We start from the raw sequence: 23490 nt of genomic DNA, 5'->3' as shown, positions 1-23490 counted from the left end.
CTTATTCCACCACATTCACTAAATGACCTTTCATAATTATAATGACGCTTGGAAAACAATTCTTGCTCGGATCGTCTAAATTCTCTTTCTAGCACATCCAAGTTGGCATTTAGACTCGATTAAAAACATAAAAGCAAAAAATATTACAGGAGTTATGCATCACGGAAAAAAATGAACTCCTGGTTATTAATTCCATTTACTATAAACCAGGAAAAGGTGGCGGGTTTTAATGGCTATCAGGTTTTCTGATTCGTACCAGTAACTGAGCACAGGGGAAATAAGCATGTAGAGAATAACAAGGGCAATCCCAGGTAGATAAAGCTAACTTTCAGCATTATTAGGGTTCAGGTAAGGTCAACAACACGTCATCTTGTCCAATTGAACCGGAGTGCCCGGTTTCCATCGTGACCCGACCATTTTCTAGCTGAGACCTCGGGCATCTGCTTCACCTCTCTTTGAAGCGGTTTCTCATCTGAAAAATATAGATTCGACTACTACCCTCCCCGGAGTTGTCGCGAATTCTATACATTTAGTGGTTAAAATAGTGCGTGGCAGAAGGTAAGAGCTTAAAACAGCAGCTCCTAACGAGCCCGTGCTCAAAGGTTAGCCTTGCGTGTGCGCATGCGCGAGCGCCCTCGGGCGCCGGGCCCGGGCAGCTCACGACTCCCCTCAGTACCCGCCCCTGCTTGACTCTGGGAAGCCTAAACCCCCAAGTTCAGGCCGTCGGGGGCGTGCATGCGGCCCCGAGCAGCGGCGAGCGGGTTAGAAGCCTGACCTGCGGACCTGGGCGCCTCCGGCCGGAAGTGACCGCTGTTTCCGTTCAGCGGCGGCGCCCAGAAAGGAGTCCTTACCGACAGTTCAGCCTCAATCAGGCTAGACGGGATGCTCCAGCAGCCCAGGCTCTGTCCACGGCCCCACGCCCGCTTCCTCGAGGGGTACACCCCGGGCTCAAGGGCGCGGAGCCTCGAATGGGCTGACCTTGGCCGGAATGGAGAGCTGGAGCCGCGGCTACCCGATTCTTCCCCGGGGTCTTTGCGGGGGCCTTCTGGGCAGCTGGGCTCTCTAGGAAGCAGCGTTATAACCATGGAAACCGAACGCTAGGGCCCGAAGGGGGCGGGACCAGGATGTGGGTAGGGCCAAGGTGGGGAGGCGTGGCCGGGTCCAAGCTTGAGAGTCTTTCCCGGGAGTATGGACGAGAATAACTTTATAAAACAAAGACAAGCAAATACAGAGAGACCCAGGGACTTCCCTGGTGGTGCAATGGTTAAGAATCCGCCTATCAACGCAGGGAACACGGGTTCGATCCCTGGTCGGGGAAGATCCCACATGCCACGGAGCAACTAAGCCTGTGCGCCACAACTACTGAGCCTGCACTCTAGAGCCCATGTACCACAACTACTGAGACCGTGTGCCACAACTACTGAGCCTGCGCTCTAGAACCGGGAAGCCACAACTGCTGAGCCCACGAGCCACAACTACTGAAGCCCGTGTGCACCTAGAGCCCATGCTCCGCAACAAGAGAAGCCACCGCAATGAGAAGCCCACGCACAGCAATGAAGAGTTGCCCCCGCTGGCCGCAACTAGGGAAAGCCCGTGCACAGCAATGAAGACCCAACACAGCCAAATAAATAAATAAATAAATAAACTACAGGGAGACCCAAATCCCAGGCAGAAGAAGGCAGGTTCACTACACCTCAGTGGGTTAAGGGTGTCAAACACAAGATTTCTTAAACAAGAGTATTAACTTGGTAGCATGGAAACCTATGCAGCCTTTAAGAAAAGAGGATACAGTGGGGGAGGCGAGCAGAGGCCAGTTCCTAGAGATGGGAACGGAAGGGTTGTATTCTTGAGAAATGCAGTGCATATAAAAGTATTGTTGCTGGAAATAATCAATAAACAATCCATAACAGAAACAGAAAAGAGTTTTAACTGAGGCCTACAGCCCTGGACACAGCCTTTCAGATAACTCTAAGGAATTGCTCCTGAAAAGCATGGTTTTCAACAGTTTTATATTTTGTCAGAACAAAGAATATCAAACAAGTCAGGGATGCATTCCTTCAAGGTTTCAAAAAAACAGATTAGCATGTACACAGCCAGTCAGTATGGCCTTGGCACCAGGAAGGAATTCTTATCATTGAAGGAGTACCAGCATTGGCTGCCAAGGAAAGAGCTCTAATTTTAACACAAACAGAGTCAATGCACTTTTCTTTAATGATTAAAGCAGAGGTACAGTGTATGTTTGATAGGCCACAAGCCAGCTGTTTTAGTTAGCATAAAATTCAAGTTAAATTACGTATAAGCCAGGATGACTTTCCCCATACCTCAATATGTGAACATTTCTTCCATTAGTATCTAATTTTTAAAAAAACAAAAGAAGGATCACAGTTTAATTTCATGTCCTCTTGTTCAAAGGAAGTCAGTAATAGGATAGCCCAAGATGCCAGAAGAGAAAACTGCACATTCTAGAAGCACATACAACACATCCGAGTCTGGAGATGGAATAATGAGGTTTTGTCCTTTAACGGTAATGTTCGTTAGGTCCACCTACTGACATGAAAGTACGAAACAGCATTAAAATGATATTAGAAGCAGAGCATCAAACAACAAAGTTTTATGTTTTAAAAAGGCTACTGCCAGTAATTTTTCTCAAATTGCAAGCAAATATATCAAATAAACTTTACTTAAGGACATTCACAAATTATTAGGAAATGAATCAACACAAAAAATACGCAAGTCATACTATGAAAGGATTATTTATCTTCCCCTTCTAGAAAATTTTTGTAGAATGTGGATGAAGCTTGTGCAAAAGTAGATTTTTAGAGTAGCAAGATACAAAATAGCAAAACACTGGAAATACAAACACCTGAGATTTAAGGAATGTTGATAAAGTAAAACATTAGGCAGGCATTTAAAATGTGAGTGAAAACCTGGTGTTTGTCTTATATTTTTAAAAAGCCAAATGCAAAATATATATACAGTATGACCTCAACTATATTCATATACATATATACATAATATATAAAAAGTGTGTAAGTCAATTTACCAATATCCTTAGCAGTGTGTGGATCTAAGTTATTTATTTTATTTATTACTTTATTACTTATCTGAGTATGGGTTAGTTATTTTTATTCCTTTATACTTTTCTGAATTTCTAGATTTTCTATAATGAGTATATAGTCTTATGATCTATAAAACAAAATAGAGAAAAAAATGAGAGGACTAGCTATTCATAGAAACTGAGCCCAATTTGGAAACTGTAAATACACAAAGTAACACAACAAAAAAGAAAGTGATATAGCAAAATTTTAACAGTGGTTATATCTAGGCAACGAGAGCATGGCTGTTTTCTTCTTTATACTTTAAGATATCTACCAAAATGTGTTTCATGAGCATATATTACTTATGTTAGATTAAATATTTTGGGGGACTCCCCTGGTGGTCCAGTGGTTAAGACTCCATGCTTCCACTGCAGGGGGCACGGGTTCAATCCCTGGTTGGGGAACTAAGATCCTGCAGGCTGCGTGGCATGGCCAAGAAAAACAAACAAGAAAAAAGAACATTAAATATTTTTTAAGATGGTAAGAATAATTCCATCATGTTAGGTATAATTTTAAACTAATGGGCAAATCCTGGCACAAATACTTCCTAAGTGTGTCTGATACTGCTAGTTGCCTACCTAATATACAAGTTCTTCTCCCTTACCAACCCTGATTGTGTTGTAAATGACAATGTTCTATTCTGAAAGAAGAAAAAAAAGATATCTCAACAGCCCCCGCTTTCAGCTAGGGGTGACCTGTGACATGGTCCTGGCCAATGAGATGTAAGTGGATTCACTGGATGGAGAGGCAGAGAAAGACCTTTCATATTTATATCTATCTCCTTCCCTTTTCTTGTACTTGAAATGAGAATGTACTGGCCGAAGTTCCAGCAGCCTTATTGTGAACATGAAGATGAGAACCACAGCTTAAGGGTGAGGAAACAAAAATCTAAAAAAGAGCCTGAGTTCCTGGTGATATCTCAGAGCGGCCATATCAGTCTTCTTGACTGCCTACCTCCAGACTGCCCATAACATCAGAGAAAATAAACCTCTATCTCATTATTTAGGTTTTCTGCTACATTCAGCCAAATTCAATCCCTAACTGCTACCTATAATAGGTGTGACTTTGGAAGTATTATTTAGCCTTTTGTGCTACATTGAATAATTGGCCCTAATTCTTCACTCCTCCTTGCACACACACCCTTGTTATGGACTTATGTGGAGTATCCTTCCTTGCCCTTTGAGTTTAGCTATATGACTTGCTTTGGCCAATGGGATGTATGGAAGTGACAGTGTATCAAGTTCAGAGTCAAGGCCTTAAGAGACCCCACATTTCTTCTTTCCCTCTTGAGCTTGTGTCATTGTCATGAGAAGAACATACCCGGGCTAGCTCTTGGGTCCCAGGAGAAGAATGAGAGGCATATGGAGCAGAATTGCCTGAACCAGTCTTTCAATGAGATGCAGAGCTGTCCAGATGGGCCCAACCTAGATCAGCCCAACTCCAGCCAACCTATAGATGTGTGATAACAAATAAGCATTGTTTTAAACCACTGAGTTTTGGGGTAGCTTATTATACAATATTACTGTGATAATAGTTCATCTATAAACCTCTCAATGGTCCAAATTTCTCATTTATGAAACAAAGATAATAATAGCATCTACCTCATAGATTTGTTAGAATAAAATGAGGGAATCCTTATGAAGCACTTAGCATAATGTCTGGCATAGCTTAAGGGATCAATACACTTTAGATATGATTATTACCTTTAACACTATTGTTGACAAAATCAATATGAAAATGTATTTCACACTCCCATGACTTATTGGACTTCCAGTCTTTGTAGAACAAGTTTTTTTCTAGTTTTAACATGGCAGCAATTTAAAGAGAAACATGGAGGAACTAGAGAGCCTCCAAAAAATAAGAAGAATCTTGTCAGAAAGAAATGGAAGGAGTTGGATATATTTACCTTAAGAAAAACATGGCCTGAGAGCTAGTCTCAGTTTTGTTAGAAGAGAAAGAGGACTTTATGCTGTTTCAGAACCAGAGTACAAATCTACAGAGAGTAGTGGATCTAACTTAACATAAAACAAACAGAGTTGACCAGTTGTGATGGGAGTCATAGGAGAGAATGTGAGCTCCATTTTACTGAATGTTTTTAACTCAAAGATAAATAGGATCATCTTCACGCAATGGCATAGACTTAATTCCTATGATTAAGTGACTTTAAGATGTCAGAGATCAGGGACTATCACACTTTTAAACAGGGGAATATATATGTGAGTGTGTGTGTGTGTGTGTGTGTGTATTTCCCTAAAGTCTTAAGAGCAAATGAGTTGAGCATTTTACCACGTTTACTAATTTTTGTTGAATGGTGGACGGTGTAAACGTTATCCTTGTTGACTGCCTGAATTTTGTTGTCTCCCTTCAAGGAGTGTTGAGCTTTGGGTTTTTTTAGGCAGCTAAGTTATTTCTGGATCATTTTGATTCCTTTGAAAACTGTGTTTCAGCTGTACTAGGAAGAGACTAGAGTAGCCTTCACTTCAGGGACAATTTTGCCCCACTACTGAGTAATGACTGCTCAGAGGTTTTCACTGAGGACTTCCCATTCTGACTGGTCAGAGCTCAAATGTCTGCCCATCCTCTGTGATTTCTGGGAATCATTTAGCTTGCAACTCCCTGGTTATTCTTTGATGGGCTGTGTGGATTTTCAGTCGATGTATGCACAGCCAAACATTTAGCAAAGACTCAGATTTATGGAGCTGTGCTTTTTTCGTTGTTTTTTGTTTATTTAAAAAAAAAACAAAACAACTCTGCCCTTCAAATTCCAGCTCCCTCAGCCTCTGGGAATGCTGGTCTCTGTCTCCTCAACTCAGCTAATCTCTAGTCTCTGTCTGGGTTTATTTTCCAAGTATTCTGGAAATTGCCTCCACACAGAAAGTTAGGGAGGCATTCAACCTCATATGCTCCCTTTTTCTCAGGCATCATAGTCCTGTGCTGTCTGTCTTCCAATGTCTGAAAACAGTTGCTTTATATATTTTGTCCAGTTTTCTGGTTGTTTGTGGCGGGAAGTTCAGTTCAGTCCTTGTTATTCCATCATGGTCAGAAGTGGAACTGTGGATAATCTTGGAGAGAGGATAATAGGAAACAGTCACCTAGGAGAGTAGAAAAGTATGCTTAATAGAAAACTTCAGTTCATTGCTGAGAAGAATGGATATTCATCTGAAGGTTACGATCATGAATATAAAGTGAAAGCAATCTGCCAAGTTGAGTGACTTTCTTCAGACATTGCTGAGTAGCTCGGGGGCCGCCTGGGAAAAATAGATAGTTTTCCTAGTCCAGAATTGGAGTGTTGCCAGAATAGCTGTTACAATGATAGATCAGGACTTTTAAACCAGCCTCGATCAACAAAAGCAATTTAGCAGTTCTTTAGATATTGCAAAGACCTTACTAAGAAAGTTTCCATTTACTAACAAAGATATATAATGAACATTTGCAAGAGTTTACCAAGTTCTTTCACAGATAATAACAAATGAGTGGTTCCTTACAACAGCGTCACAAGAGCATGAACTATCGTTCATTGCATTCTACAAATTCAAGATTCAGAGAGCACAAAAGACCAGCCCAAGATTACACAGCTACTAAGTCACAGGGCCATCTTAGTTCTACTGCTCAAATCAGTATTTCAAATTTGAAGGGAACTCTTTTAAAATTCTAAGAAAAATTCTAGACTCTTTCCCCCAGAAAAATGCATAAGGCCCCTACTTTTACATGTAATTTCAGAGAATTCAGATTCTCTGAAACTCATGCAAGTGTCAGTAGGTTAAGTTTCTCGAATGCACCTGGACAGTGGTTATGTGGATGTTCACTTTATAATTATGTATTCAATGGTGCATATGTTATATTAACGTTTTCTGTATATGTCTATTTCATAATAAAAAGCAAAGAAAAGGCACAATAACGTAGAACTTCTCTACTTTGGGTTATGCTTTTTGGCTATAGATCATTAAAATAGAGCTGCATCCTGGTTTCCAAAAAATCCTCAGAAGTTAAAAAAAATCCAGATCTTGTGCTTTTCACCGTACCTCATTCTTCTTCTCCATTATTATCCATATGCTATGCAATGGTTGGCTACTTTTTTTAAAAAAAAAACCACAGCCATTGTGTTAGTCTACGTAATATATGTGGTATACCGATTTTGAAATGGAGGAAGTCATAGTCTTAGAATTAGCTGACAATTTCCTTTCCAGTTTAACTTTCCTTCTCCACAAAAATGCTTGCTAACGGAAAGGGAAGCTGAATTTTCAGGGTAATGATGAAAAAGAAACTGTGGCACAGCAAGACAATGCAAGTCGCTCCTTACTGCAGTTTCCCTTAGAAAAAGCATGAACTATTTTCAGTCTACTTCCCACATCCTTTCAGTCAAGAAGATCACAAGATCTTTTTTTTTTTTGCGGTACGCGGGCCTCTCACTGTTGTGGCCCCTCCTCTCCCGTTGCGGAGCACAGGCTCCGGACGCGCAGGCCCAGCAACCATGGCTCACAGGCCCAGCCACTCCGCGGCATGTGGGATCCTCCCAGACCGGGGCACAAACCCACGTCCCCTGCATCGGCAGGCAGACTCCCAACCACTGCGCCATCAGGGAAGCCCACACAAGATCATTTTTTAAAAATATTTATTTATTTATTCGGTTGCATTGGGTCTTAATTGCAGCAGGCAGGCTCCTTAGTTGTGGCAGGTGGGCTCCTTAGTTGCAGCTTACCGGCTCCTAAGTTGCAGATCACCAGCTCCTTAGTTGTGGCATGCAAACTCTTAGTTGAGGCATGCATGTGGGCTCTAGTTACCAGACCAGGGATCGAACCCAAGCCCCCTGCATTGGGAGCACAGAGTCTTATCCACTGCGGCTCCAGGGAAGTCCCACAAGATCATTTCTTAATCAACTTCCTTAGAGAGATTCCTCTTTAGAGGTTAGTTACATGGGCACAGATATGAAGAGGCAGAAAAAAAGCAAATTTTGAGTTTCCTGACACAAAAATAGCAAGCTTCTTAAGTTCATTAGGCTGACCCTTAAAAATCTACTTTTCTTTATGATTGTCAATTACCTTTAAAAATAATATGAGGGCTTCCCTGGTGGCGCAGTGGTTGAGAGTCTGCCTGCTGATGCAGGGGACATGGGTTCGTGCCCCGGTCCGGGAAGATCCCACATGCCGTGGAGCGGCTGGGCCCATGAGCCATGGCCGCTGAGCCTGCGCGTCCGGAGCCTGTGCTCCGCAACGGGAGAGGCCACAACAGTGAGAGGCCCGCATACTGCAAAAAAAAAAAAAAAAAAAAAAAGATGAATGATGAGGAAAAGCATTAATTATTTTTGTTTCCCACCTTTTTCTCCATCACATGAATCAGCCAGTGGGGAAACAACAAACCTTAAGATCAGATTTTCACAACCTAGATGGGGTTGGGGGGAACCTGAAACACTTACTGCAGATCCCCAAGCATGGGGTCCTGCTCTTTCATGTGCTACAAAAGAATTGAAATTACAAGAACACAAAATGAAAAAATTAAATGAGTGAATTCTATTATAATCAAAATCGAGCCTCTAAAAAAAAGTGAAGGCAATAGGTTCTTTCTTAAAGGTATTTTCTCCCCAAACCAGGTAAATATCGTACACATAAAAAAAAAAATTTTGTACACATAGTCCTAATAAGGAAAGCAGGATCTAAAGCATAAACATCTTTGCATTACAGCCTCTGTGGCAGTGATTCTCAACGCCGGAGAGTGAGGGATAGCATATCAGAAATACCATGGGAGCCCCCATGGTAAACTCTGGTATCTTATCTACTTACCTACTCTGTATATGCAGATAATGTTACTAGGTAGCTTTCACCCACCGACTCCCACACCCATCTCCCCAATCCTTACATTAAGAACCAAGTCTTCATTATTGCCTCTTGAATTACTTCAATTCTCTCCATTCCCACTTCTCCTGAATTTATTAAAGCAACTACTTTTTTGGGGGGCTGGGCCTGGATTACTACAGCAGCCAACTAAATGAGCTCCCTGCCTCCAGTCTCGTATCCCTCCAAATCCTTGCCTACACTAAAATGGTACTTCAAAAATGGAAATCTGATCAAGTCATTCCCTTGCCTAAAACCTTATGAAGGCTTCTCAGTGGCCTTGGGGTAAAGTCCAAACTCCTTGGCACGGCATACAAGGTGATCATGATCTGATCTCAGCTCAGCCATCCAACCTCAGCTCTCACAACTACCTCCACTCCCCCAAGACCACACTCTTTCTACTCTCTGGCCATGTTGCATTACTTGCTGGCCTCCAGATCTTTGCACAGAGGTTACTTCCTCTATCTGAATGTCCCTTTTCCCTCTTCACCTGGTTAATTCCTCCATGTTTTCAGAAGCCATGTCTCCTATGAAACTTTCTCTGACCTGTCAATATTGGGTTTAGAGTCCTAAACCTTCACCTCCATCTGATTCCAAAACATTTTCACCATCCCAAGAGGAATGTCCATAGCCCATCCCCCCAGTACATACACCTGACAGAGCTCTCAGTACTCTTGGGGAGTCTATTTTCTTGTCTGTCTCCCCGACTAGACCACAAGCTCCTTGAAGGCAGGGAACATATTTTGTGGAATCCCCAGCATCCCTAAGAACAGAGCCTGGGATGTAATAGTCACACCAGACGATCTGGGTTAGGGAGGTGAGTTTAGGAGTGGGCGAGTGAAAAAAAAGAGAAATTTTAAATGGCTTTAATGTATTTATTGAAAAGTTAACGTGATTTTGGAAGGAATTACAATTTTGGAGGGAAAAGAGGAGGCATTTAAATGAGAGGTCTTCAGATCTTCCTCTGACATAACTTTTGATTCTCATGCTTTAGGATGTCTTACCTACCTCCAAGTACCCCTTTAAACATCCCCAGGAAGAGAGGATGCTTAGTCTTCTCTCCTTCCATCCATGCCTCAAACTAGAGTCGGCAGTTTCCAATGGTGCCTGGGTGTCAGAAGGTGGGCGCTGACTGAGTAACAGATCCCTAGTCTTACAGGAAGAGCAGGTGTTGGAGGTGGGCATGAGGCCTGGGGATTGGGCTCCAGACTGAATTTCATCTTTGTGCTTCCCTCTCCCTCTGAAGGGCACTACAGCATGGCTCCCAAGGACAAACTTTAATTTGGTACAGTCTAAACCCTTATTAAAGAAATAATATTTTCAGGCTCACAGACATAGAAAACAAACTTATGGTTACCAAAGAGGAAAGGGGGGGGGAGGGATAAATTAGGAGTTTGGGATTAGCAGATACACATTACTATATATAAAACAGATAAACAATAAAGACCTACTGTACAGCACAGGGAACTATATTCAATATCTTCTAATAACCTATAATGGAAAAGAATCTGAAAAAGAATATATATACATCTGATTCACTTTGCTGTACACCTGAAACTAACATGAGATTGTAAATCAACTATACTACAATTTTTAAAAAAGAAATAATTTTATTTTCTCAATTATCAAGGAACTCACCTTGCTCTGTAGTCCATAAGTCCTAATTTTTTTGAGGAGGAATTTTTTTGACCCTATTCCAGCTTTGCTGAAATTGTAAAAGAGCTGCATTCCACTTTTAGCAGCTATTTTCTTGTGGCCAGATAATGGCCCAAAATTCCATCAGATTATTTTAAGACAGTTGTCCCTCCAATGGGGAGGGTTGGACTGCCAATTCCTCCTGGCACACTGCAAGTATATTCCGTAACATCTTACGGAAAGACCCGAACAAACTTTTTGGCCAACCCAATAGAAAGCTAGTAATAGGTCACCTGAATTTCTCACCTGCACTCCAAGCTCATTATCTCTAACACTAATCTTCTCTCCAAGCCCATCCCACTCTTGGCATTCTTTGTTGGGATGAGTTGTCACCGATTTAATAACAGGCCCAATGATTAAAGCAGCCCAGAACCTGCTTCGGGTGATCTTCCTTCTCTCCCTCTGTCACCCTTCACACGCAGTCTTGTCACTAAGCCAGCCCCTTCTACCTTCTTAGCCTGTCTGATGTCCATTCCCTTCCCTAATTACTTCCCTAGTTACTGTATTTGGAGGTCTCTTAAACATTTTATCTGCTTCTAGTCTGCCCCCCTCCCAAATGCAAGGCTGATCAAGTAATTCCTTATGTACAGCTCTTTGAAGATTTCCCACTACCTAGAAGAGAAAATTCAGTCCCCCTAGAATGGGACGTAAGTTCCTCCTTGATCTGGCCTCATCTCTAGACCTGCACTATCCAATCTGGTAGCCACCAACCACATGCGCCTGTTTAAATTTAATGTAGTTAAAATTACATGAAATTTAAAATTTAATTCTTCATGTTGCGCTAGCAACATGTGGTTAGTGGCTACCATATTTGACAGTGAAGATATAGAACTTTTCCATCATTGCAGAAAGTTCTACTGGGCACTCATGCCTGCTGTACCTCAACTCAAACTTCCAAATGACTCTCACCCTTGAGCATTCTGTGCTTTGGCTAAAGCAACTTCCTTTAATTAGAATACTTGCCCTACCCAACTGTGACTTTCAAGACACAGTTCAAATGTCACCCTATTCAGTGAAGTCATTCCTAACCAAATCTCCCACCTACACATGGTTGGTCACTTCCCTCTTTGGACCTCCACTGCACTTTATGCAGACCTCTACCCTAGAGCCCCCAACACTCCTTGTCACTTATTGGTGTTCATGTCTGTTTCCCGTGACTACAGTGTGAGCTTGCGGGGTGAGGCAGGGGCCTACCAACCTTACTCATCTTTGTGTTCCAGGCTCCTAGACCAATGCCTGACATATAATACACACTCAGTAACAATTATTGTGAATGAATACATATTACAAATAAATATTCTTAAGGTCAAGAGTCTATCAGTCTTCATAAACAGCTAACACTCCAATTTAAATCCTTCACTGACAGGTAAAAACCTTGAAGAAGAAATATATTGTCATTAAGGTCATCAAAATACATCAAAAGGATATCCTCTCCTAAATCACAGTCTCATGCTAGAGCTGCGTTCCATTTAAAATTAAGCCATGAGCAGTATGACAGTTTCAGTGGGTAACTGAAGTGGTTTGACAGGTGCACCAAGATGAGCCCGACTGCACAAGGAAGCAACTCTGACTTCAACAATTATTAGATACACACCCAAAATACTAAAAGCATGAAAATTTGGCTGGCATTTAAATATTTATTAAGTGCCTAGTACAAAAATAGTTTATCGGGACACAAAAAAACACAACCCAACAGAAAAATGGGCAGAAGACCTAAAGAGACATTTCTCCAAAGAAGACATACAGATGGCCATTAGGCACATGAAAAGATGCTCAGCATCGCTGATTATTAGAGAAATGCAAATCAAAAATACAATGAAGGGACTTCCCTGGTGGTGCAGTGGTTAAGAATCTGCCTGCCAATGCAGGGGACACGGGTTCAAGCCCTGGTCCGGGAAGATCCCACATGCCGTGGAGCAACTAAGCCCATGTGCCACAACTACTGAGCCTGTGCTCTAGAGCCTGCAAGCCACAACTACTGAGCCCGTGTGCCACAACTACTGAGGCCTGTGTGCCTAGAGCCCGTGCCCCACAACAAGAGAAGCTACCGCAATGAGAAAGCCACACAACACAATGAAGAGTAGGCTCCGCTCGCCGCAACTAGAGAAAGCCCACACGCAGCAATGAAGACCCAATGCAGCCAAAAATAAATAAATAAATTTATATTAAAAAAAAGAAGTCTACGAATAACAAATGCTGGAGAGGGTGTGGAGAAAAAGGAAACCTCCTACACTGTTCATGGGAATGTAAATTGGTGCAGCCACTATGGAGAACAGTATGGAGGCTCCTCAAAAAACTAAAAATAGAGTTGCCATATGATCCTGCAATCCCACTCCTGGGCATATATTCAGACAAAACTATAATTCGAAAAGAACCCATGTTCATAGCAGCACTATTTACAATAGCCAAGACATGGAAACAATCTAAATGTCTACTGACAGATGAATGGATAAAGAAGATGTGGTATACACACACACACACACACACACACACACACACACACACACACACAATGGAATATTACTCAGCCATAAAAAAGAATGAAATAATGCCATTTGCAGTAACATGGATGGACCTAGAGATGATCATACTAAGCGAAGTAAGAAAAAGACAAATACCATATAATATCTTCTATATGTGGAATCTAAAATATGACACAAATGAACATATCTACAAAACAGAAACAGACTCACAGACACAGAAAACAGACTTGTGGTTGCCAAGGGGTAGGGTAGGGAAGGAGTGGGAGTTTGGGATTAGTAGATGCAAACTATTATATACAGGATGGATAAACAACAAGGTCCTACTGTATAACACAGGGAACTATATTCAATATCCTGTGATAAACCATAATGGAAAAGAATATGAAAAAGAATGTATATATATGTATAACCAAATCACTTCACTGTACAGCAGAAATTAACACAACATTGTAAATCAACTATACTTCAATAAAATTATTTTTAAAAATAGTTTATTGGGACACTTCCCATTATAAAAGTAACATTATCTTTATGGAAACCTGGGGGGGATAAAACTCCATCACCTATAGTTTCATTAACAAAGAGTGACATTGTTAACATATTTGTGTAATTATTTATTCTGTATTTATCCATGTATGTATGTTTTACATTCTTATCATACCTTATATTTTTTTAACATCTTTATTGGAGTATGATTGCTTTAAAATTAGTGTTAGTTTCTGCTGTATAACAAAGTGAATCAGCTGTACATATACATATATCCCCTTATCTCCTCCCTCTTGCATCTCCCTCTCACCCTCCCTAACCCACCCCTCTAGGTGGTCACAAAGCACCGAGTTGATCTCCCTGTGCTATGCAGCTGCTTCCCACTAGCCATTTTACATTTGGTACTGTATATATGCCCATGCCACCCTCTCACTTCGTCCCAGCTTACTCTTCCCCCTCCCCGTGTCCTCACGTCCATTCTCTACGTCTCCGTCTTTATTCTTGTCCTGCCCCTAGGTTCTTCAGAACCATTTTTAAAATCAAATCTTCTTAAATAAATGGGCCAATGTTTAGGTTGTCTATTCTATTCCATTGGTCTATTGGGTGATCCCTAAACCAATACCACACTGTTTTAATTGAAATATTTGTATGATAAGGCTATGCGTCTGATAGGCATCATCCCCCTGTCTGATTCTTCCTCAGGAGTATCTTAGGTTATATAATCAGTTAACGATAGCCCCTGTTTATTGGCCCCTATGTGTTTTACTTCTTCCCAATATGCTTGGACTATTAGCTCAAAGCCTGCCAGTGCCAAACTCAAATTCTAACACATCCAATTGCATTAAATAGAGCCCAAACAAGCATATTTTTTAGCCATTTAGAGCCTGCCTGCCTCTCACAAAACTGCAACTAATATCAGCTAGCCATAGATAAGACAAACATTGTAGCTGTAAAAGACCCCAAACCATTGCTGCCTGTCTTAGCTCAGGCAGCTCTAACAAAATACAGGCTGGGTGGCTTAAACAAAAGGTGTTTATTTCTCATATTTCTAGAGGCTGAGAAGTCCAAGATCAAGGTGCCAGCCTGGTCAGGTTCTGGCGAGAGCTCTCTTTCTGGTTTCAGACATTCCTGGTGTCCGCATATCAAGGGTGGAGAGGCAGCAAGCCCTTTGATGTCTCTTCTTATAAGGGCACTAATGCCATCATAGGAGCTCCACCCTCATGACCTTATCTGAACCTAATACCTCCCAAAGGCTCCGCTTCCCAGTACTATCATATTATGTGTTAGGGCTTCAACATAAGAATTTGTGGAGGACAAAACATTCAGTCCATAACACTGCCCTTTAGAACTCTCTGATCAGAGACGTCTCTCATTGCTGAAGGACATCATCTAGATCTGTAAGTCCCTCTCCGATTCCCCTCGGCCCATGACCTCCTTTGCCCTCATCCTCCTTCTATTCTTGGACTTTGCTCTTCCTTATGAATTTTAGGATCATCTTTTCATGTCCCAGAAAAAAACTTATTGGGATAGTTACTGGAATTGTTTTGAATCTATAGATCTATTTGGGCAGCATGTTTAAATCTTTTTATCCTTTAAATTTTCTATTACTGAACATAAAATGTCTCATACATTTTGGCCTCAACTCTCTTTCAATAAAGTTTTAAATTTTTATTCATAGAAGACTTGAACATCTTTTGTTATATTTTGATTGTTTGTGGCCAGTGTGTAAAATTACATTGGTTTTTGTGCGTTGATTTTTGCTAAACTCTCATTAATTCTACTAATAATTTATTTGTGGATTCTCGGCTTTTCTAAGTATGCAATGATATCATATGCCAAGAATGACTGTTTTATTTCTTCCTTTCTTATATACTTATTCTTTTTAAATTTATTTTATTTATTTATTTTTGGCTGCGTTGGGTCTTCGTTGCTGTGCGCGGACTTTCTCTAGTTGTGACGAGCAGGGGCTACTCTTCCTTGCGGCGCGTGGGCTTCTCATTTCGGGTCTTCTTTTGTTGTGGAGCACGGTCTCTAGGCACGCGGGCTCAGTAGCTGTGGCTCACGGGCTCTAGAGTGCAGGCTCAGTAGTTGTGGCACACAGGCTTAGTTGTTCCGCAGCACGTGGGATCTTCCCACACCAGGGCTCGAACCCGCATCCCCTGCATTGGCAGGCTGATTCTTAACCACTGCGCCACCAAGTATGCCCCCTACATTTACTTATGTTTTAATTAATATACTTTATTTACAGCAGTTTTAGGTTGATAGCAAAATTGAAAGGAAGATACACAGATTTCCCAATTAGACTTTCTTTTTTAGAGAGGCATTAGGTTTACAGAAAGTTTAGAGAGTTCTCATATACCCCTCACTCCACCCTCCAGTTTCCCCTACATCTTGCATTAGTGTGGTGTATTTGTTACAATAGATGAGCCCATACTGATACAATATTATTAACTAAAGTCCATGTTTGCATTAGGGGTCACTGTGTTGTGTATTCTACAGCTTTTGACAAATGGATAATAACATGTATCCACCATTACACTATCACGCAGAATAGTTTCACCGCCCTAAACCTCCCATGTACTCCACCTACTATGCCTCCGTCTCCCCTCCTCCAGCTCCTTCCTCTTATTCCCTCCCCCGGCCCCTGACAACCATTGATCTTTTTTTTCTGTCTCTCTAGGTTTACCTTTTCCAGAGTGTCATATAGTTGGAATTATAGAGCATGTAGGCTTTTCTGACTGGCTTCTTTCACTTAACGATATGCATATGTTTCCTCCATCTCTTTTCCTGGCTTGATAGCTTGATTTCTTTTTAGCATTGAATAATGATGAAAGAAATGTTCACATATTGAGGTACAGGGAAAGTCATCCTGGCTTATACATAATCTAACTTAGATTTTATGCTAACGAAAACAGCCTGTTTGAGGTCTATCAAACAGACATTGTACATCTGCTTTAAAGAAAAGGGCACCTTGACTAGAAGTAAAGAATGTCCCTGTTAAAAATAAAGTTAAATGTCTCCCTTCCTTGGATGCCAATGATGGTACTCCTTTGATGATAAGACTTCTTTCCCAGGTGCCAAGGCCATACTGACTAGTTGTGTACATGCTGATCTGTTTTTCTGAAAACTTGAAGGAATCCATCTCTGACTTGTTTGATGTTCTTTATTCTGACAAGATATAAAACTATGGTGAAAACCATGCTTCTCCAGAGCAGTTCCTCAGGGATATCTGAGAGGCTGTCTTCTGGGCTACAGTCCTCAAATAAAACTCTTTTCTATTCCTATTACAGATTGTTTATTGATTATTTCCATCAACAACAATAATATTCCATTATCTGGATGTATCACAGTTTGCTTACCCATTCATCCATTGGAGGACATCTCGTTTGCTTCTGAGTTTTTGCAATTATGCATAAACCTGCTATAAACATTTGTGTGCAGATTTTGTGTAGATAAAAGTTTTCAACTCTTGCCCTTTTCTCACTGAATCGAACTTCACAGTGATAATTTTGGACAGGAGGACCGAGGAGCACTGCACAGTACCGGAACCAGAGGTGGCATGGCGACAAGTTCTTCAGGGGCATCCTCCTTCCCCAACAAATACATCTAAGTAGAAAGAGCAGCGAGCTATGCGAATGCAGCTTCTAGAGAAGTCCTCAGCTCCTTCCAATATGTTGCTGCTCCCGCCAGTCCGATATAGAACATTCTGGGTACGACCAGTGTAATAAGTCAGATAGTCCATAGGGTGTGCTGGGAAGGGAGAGTTAAGACTGGTGTACAACAGAGAAAGACAAATATCATATGACATCACTTATGTGTGGAATCTAAAAAAATGATACAAATGAACTTATTTACAAAACAGAAATAGACCCACAGACATAGAAAACAAACTTATGGTTACCAAAGGGGAAGGGAGGGAGGGATAAATTAGGAGTTTGGGATTAGCAGATACACACTACTATATATAAAATAGGTTAAACAACAAGAACCTACTGTAGAGCACAGGGAACTACTCTTATTATCTTGTAATAACCTATAATGGAAAAGAATCTGAAAAAGAACTGAATCACTTTGCCGTACACTTGAAATTGACACAACATTGTAAATTAACTATACTTCAATAAAAAAAAAGTTTTTAAACACTAAAAAAATAAAAAAGACTGATCTACAGAGGCAAAAGTGGAATTGACAGATAAGTAACCTCTCTGGTTTCCTCATTTTAGAAAACCGTAAGAGGAGGTGTATGAACGAGAGGAGCCTTAAGTAAACCCTCAGCCCTGTAATTCTGTTATTTTAAATCTACAGTGGCCTAGATTTGCTCCATCTGTGGACTTTCTCCAGCAGCACCCTGGAACAGAAAACTGTAGCAAAGCTCAAGCCGAGGTGGAGAAATGATAGGGGACGGTGTGTTGAGCTGACCAGGGTATAAATGAACTTATACCTGTGGGTGTCAGGAGGCCAACATGGCAGAAAGACTGTTACTTCTGATATCGAGTGAGAGGAAACTGAGGTCTGTGGAGCCGAAATATCAAGAAGTGATGGGGGAGGGGAGGGATAAATCGGGAGATTGGGACTGACATACACATACTACTTTATATAAAATAGGTAACTAACAAGGACCTACTGTATAGCACAGGGAACTCTACTCAATACTCGGTAATGACCTATATGGGAAAAGAATCTAAAAAAGAGTGGATATGTGTATATGTATAACTGACTCAGTCAGCTGTACAGCAGAAACGAACACAACATTGTAAATCAACTATACTCCAATAAAAATTAATTAAAAAAAAAAGAAGTGATGAAAGGTGAGTGGTGGGTCATCGGTGCTGTTACAGAAATTATAGTCTAATGTTGGAAGGGTGGGAAGTCCAAATTTGTGATGCTCCCAGCATGTATAAATGAGGTGCTATTAAAGTCCTTCAATGATGGAATTGAGGGAATGTATACTGCCAAGTATCTGACTTTCATTCCCAGAAAGAACAATAATCAGATTGTGATCCTCAGAGGTAAGCATAGCTCCCAAGAAGGAAGAAATTCCCTCCTGCTGCACAAATGTCATCTTTCATACAAAAATCAATGCAAAAAAATCGATGCAAAGAACTGCTTCCAAATTCAGCCTCAATGATATACAATATGTGACAACTACTCAAATGACTTAAATGATCCCTATGTAGACCACAGGGCCACTTTTCTTACCTATATGCTAGGGAGCCACCTGCTGTCGAAATAGGATCCTACGGCTACAATTTCTTCCATTTTTTTCTAACTACATAACTGCACATGCTTAGCTCCAATAATCTAGACTAAGAATTTTATAGAATTTAAGAAGCCAACATAACTTTAAGTGAGAGGTAACCCACAGTACGCTTCTTGTCTCTTTTGCAAGTCAGAAAATACTTGTTAAGCATTTATATCCATTTGTTACACATTGCAATTCTCAAAGAAGTTTCTGTTACACAGGAATTAGTGAAGCGGTCTGTAATAACAAATGTCCCTGCCAATTTCCTTCTTAGTGTTTTTGGGAATACTACTCCTTCCCTGAAATTGTCTTTGCCTGTCCCAATGCTACCCAATCTGCAACCTCAGCTCAACTCTCACCTCCTCCATGAAGGTCCATGAAGCTGCGTGGACTTCTGCTCTATCCCCGAGGCACCCCTCTTCTTGGTACTTCATCACACATGCACTGCTTCATGGTGATATATACTAGGAAACTAACATTTACCATATGCCAGCACTTTGTTGCAAGCACTTTACCTTTATGAACTTATTTAGTTCTCATAGTAACCCTATCATAATCTGCATTTTGTAAAAGAGGAAACTGAGGCCTAGAGAGCTTTAAAAAAGACTTTGTCCAATATCATCAAGGTTATTAAGCAGTGAAGCCAAAATTAAACCCATGCATCTGCCTTTCCAACTTGTTCGTAAGCACCCAGAGGACAAGAACTATGTTGCAAAATTCTTTTGAGTTCTTATAGTGCTTAGCCTGGTGCTAGAATCTTAGGAGCTCATGTTTATAGTTTTACTACAGTTTACTAATCATCCAGGAAATCAGAATACCCAAGGAAGAGGGTTGTTTGGTCCCATTAATCAGCCTGATATAAAACAAGTCTGGCAAGAGACTATAGTAATAACAGAGAACTTATACTGAGGCTGTACTATGAGCCTGGCACTGTGCTAAGTATTTTTATATATTAACACACTGAATCCTTTTAATAAGTCATTTCAGAGAAGTACTATTATACATATTTTATGGATGAGGAAACTGAAGCACAGAGAGATGAAGTAACTTACTTGAGGTCACACAGACTCCAGCCTAAGCCTAACCTATATGCTATCGTCTCACACTTACTGTAAAAGGATGTTTATCTGCAAACGGATTTAGAAATTGTAGAGAACACACAGTGATGGAGATGGCCTTCCTTAGAGAACACGGACTCCTAATCCTGTAATCTCCCAGTAGGATTGCACAGGCCCTTGGGGATCCCTCCGGTTACTGCTGCCAGCACTGAGCTGGCCTCAGGGTGGCACTGCTCCCCTTTTAACACCTCAGCTTTTATATGCTTGCTTTTAAAACTGCGGCAATCTTGAAGCAAGGCTGGAACATTTAAACCAGAATCTACCAAAGTCCAGGGTAATAACACACATAAAGAAATCATAACAAAAAGTACCATAATCTGGTTCCAAGGTGTGGCCCGCTCTCCAAGCTTTGAACAAAGTGGAGACTTGACTTTCCTTCCTGCTGTCCATCCTTGTGTCTACCACTCAAAAGCACTCAGCTGGCACGTTTCCTATTCAAAGTCAGGCCCTTAGAGGGCTGGGTCCAGGAGGAGGTGGGACTTTCCCGTGGGGTGAGACATAATTCAGAATTCCTGTTTCCTTTATGAGGGCCTGCCTTTTCCACAGATGATGGACATTGGAGATGAAGGCGAGATGCCTCCCCCTCAGCCACTCCTCCAGGAATGAGACCTGTTCTTAAGCCTCAGCAGACAACATCCCAAATTGAATGTCTGTATAAGATATTTACTGATACGGTAGTAGATGGTCACACACTAACTCCTTTGGTCAGGATATCAAGAGATTAAAGGAATCCTCACACCGGGATGCCTGAGAGATTAGAGAAGCCAGCAAAATGAATGGAGTCTGGAAGGAACACAGCTGGACGAGCCAATGTGCATGTGCAAATGCGCCCCCGAGCACGGACTAGGGGGCAGGGATGCACATTTTGTTTCCAGATACTGTAATTTGGGGTGCTAATAACCACCAGGAAGACTGCATGTGGAGACAAAACCGAGGACAGTACACTCGTGACCACTCCTGCTAATGCTGCCTCCAAACCTGCCAGGAGCCTGGCTACCTTGAGGAGAACCAGACCCATAACTGTAGATGCTCAAAAAGCTATTTGTTAATTTCACCAACTGCCTATGTAATGCTTTTATTTTTTTATACATTTATTTTACTTATTTATTTTTGGCTACATTGGGTCTTCGTTGCTGCGTGTAGGCTTTCTCTAGTTGCGGTGAGCAGGGGCTACTCTTCGTTGCGGTGCGCGGGCTTCTCATTGCGGTGGCTTCTCTTGTTGTGGAGCACAGGCTCTAGGTGCGCAGGTTCAGTAGTTGTGGCTCACAGGCTCTAGGGCACAGGCTCAGTAGTTGTGGCGCACGGGCTTAGTTGCTCCACGGCATGTGGGATCTTCCTGGACCAGGGCTCAAACCCATGTCCCCTGCATTGGCAGGTGGATTCTTAACCACTGTGCCACCAGGGAAGCCCTTATTTTTTTTTAAACCAACTATTTCTGAATCTGGCAACAATGCTTTACCTAGAAGATTTTTCTCTGGAGCTTACCTCCGGAATAAATTTGGTTATTTGCCTCTACAATCCACCCCATCTAGGTCAGAATAGATAGACAGACAGACAGATAGATAGATAGATAGATAGATAGATAGATAGATAGATAGATAGATAGATAGATAGATAGACGCTCACCGTGGTCCAGCAATTCCTTCTAATATGGTGCACACCAAAAGTACAAGGCTCTGCAGGGTCAGTGGTTACTGACGATAATAGATGGAACAGTTTCTTTTGCTTGAAAAGCATTTCCTTCCTGATCATGTAGAAATAATGTTATCGGTCATGTCTATTTTTTAGGTGCAACTGTTTTCTAAGAAAAGCTTCTGTAGGCACAGATATCTATGAGATCTTCACGTAAAGTAAAGGTCCGGAAATGACAGCTCGCAGGCCAACTCCATCCCCCTACCTGTTTATGTACTGCTTGCAAGCTAAGAAGGGTTTTTATACTTTCTTAAACCGTTGAAAAAACGAAGAACAATAACATTTTGTGACGTGAAATTCAGATGTCAGTGTCCGTAATACAGTCTGACTGGGACACAGCCATGCTCATCCTAAGCACTGTCTAAGGCTGCTTTTGCTCCACAACAACAGATTGAGTAGTTGCAACAGAGATGGTAGGACCTGCAAAGCCTAAATATTTCATATTTGATCCTTAACAGAAAAAGTTTAGCAGTTCCTGACGTAGTGTAACAGGCACTCTTACTTTGATGCATAAACTACATCTTCATTCTTTTTCAGATCATCTCAGTGGCCTTATTTTACAGATGAAGAAATGAGAGGCCCAAAAAGGTTATTAACAGAATGATGCAGAGCCCGAACTAAGACATTTGGCCAGATTGTTTAAGCTCTCTGAACCTTAGTTGCATCACTTATCAAAAAACAGCATTGACCTCATACAGCAGTGGTGGAGGTGGAAGGGAATAATGCATATATGGGGTTTAGCACAGCGTCTGCCATAAGTGCTTACTAAACACTAAACAGCTATTTTTATTAGCTAATAATACCATTATTACTATTAAAACTCAGATCTTCTGATTCAGCCTAGTACCTTTTTCACTACCATAAACTATACTCCCCTCAAAAAAAAAAAAAAAAAAAGAATAGGTTATATAATCATTGGTTTTAAAATGTTTCTGGTGTTTTATCGAGAGCTGAGATAGTTTCACTCACTCCCCAGACATCTGATCCACTCATATCCTCAAGTTTCTACCAAGGTGACATCATAGCGGCCACAGATGGTCTTTGGGGAGATGAATAGCACTTACTCAGGAAGATCTACAATCATTTTACCTCTTCTGATCTGTAAAAGGAGGAGAATGCTTGTTCTATATAACTGAAAGCTCAAAGGAGATAAGAAATATGAAGGCGCTTTGAAAAGTGAAATGTCTTTGCAGTAAAATTATACATCTATGAAGTCTTCTGCAAAAGTAGACAATTCCTAAGATCATTAACCATTCATTGGCCATCAGGAGGCTTGTCATCTTGTGATCTATGACCTAAATATAATGCTTAGGTTCTCTTTATTCCTTGATTCGGAGAGCAGCAAGCAGTACCCAACTCAGAACTTTGGAGAGGGTGTCAGTGATGGAAGAAGAGAGAAAGTGGTCAGCAGAGGGAAGTGAACAGATCAGGGATCTCCTGAAGCTTCCTGCCGTCTATGTACCTAAGCATTACTCACCTACTCACCATGTGTCTCTCTCCTAAGGACCCTCTTTACCTCCATCAATCTGCCTTCTTTCTTCCTCATCTTTCTTTCTCCTCTTGTCTTCCCTGTTTCTTTCTTCTATCTCTTTTCCCCCACTCCATCCTGCCTCTCCTTCTTTCTCACTTTGTCTGGAGAATGTTATTTATCATTAGTTCTTATAGGATAAAACGCTTCTATTCCATGTTCTTAATGTTATATTATTCTCCCACTCATGTAAATTGTTATTCTTATTACTTGAGAAGAAAAAATTAAATAAATAGGACTTCACTGTTTGCAAATGTGTCATTTTGTTAATCCTTGGGTCTTCTCAAAACCCCGTTAGAAAACAGTGTTCTGAGTTACAA

General features: G+C 41.2%; 2 protein-coding genes across 2 annotated transcripts in view; both read right to left on the bottom strand.

Annotated features, from left to right (window-relative positions):
* CFAP206 (cilia and flagella associated protein 206) overlaps window positions 1-1110 on the bottom strand; it is a 34810-nt gene extending 33700 nt beyond the window's left edge. The window contains exon 1 of the mRNA XM_089921836.1: window positions 852-1110. The gene's annotated coding sequence lies outside the window, so the exon portion shown is untranslated. The remainder of the gene's footprint in view (window positions 1-851) is intronic.
* Window positions 1102-23490, bottom strand: part of C12H6orf163 (chromosome 12 C6orf163 homolog) — a 57880-nt gene continuing 35491 nt past the window's right edge. Inside the window, exon 5 of the mRNA XM_022552438.2 lies at window positions 1102-23490. This exon is cut by the window's right edge and continues 15731 nt beyond it. The gene's annotated coding sequence lies outside the window, so the exon portion shown is untranslated.

This window comes from Delphinapterus leucas, chromosome 12, assembly GCF_059928025.1.
Source record: "Delphinapterus leucas isolate spDelLeu-1000000601 "Yukka" chromosome 12, BTC_Dleu_Yukka2, whole genome shotgun sequence".
In the NCBI taxonomy this organism is placed as follows: domain Eukaryota; kingdom Metazoa; phylum Chordata; class Mammalia; order Artiodactyla; family Monodontidae; genus Delphinapterus; species Delphinapterus leucas.
The sequence above is the reverse complement of the archived record's forward strand: the minus strand, read 5'-3'. Positions and strand labels throughout refer to the sequence as shown.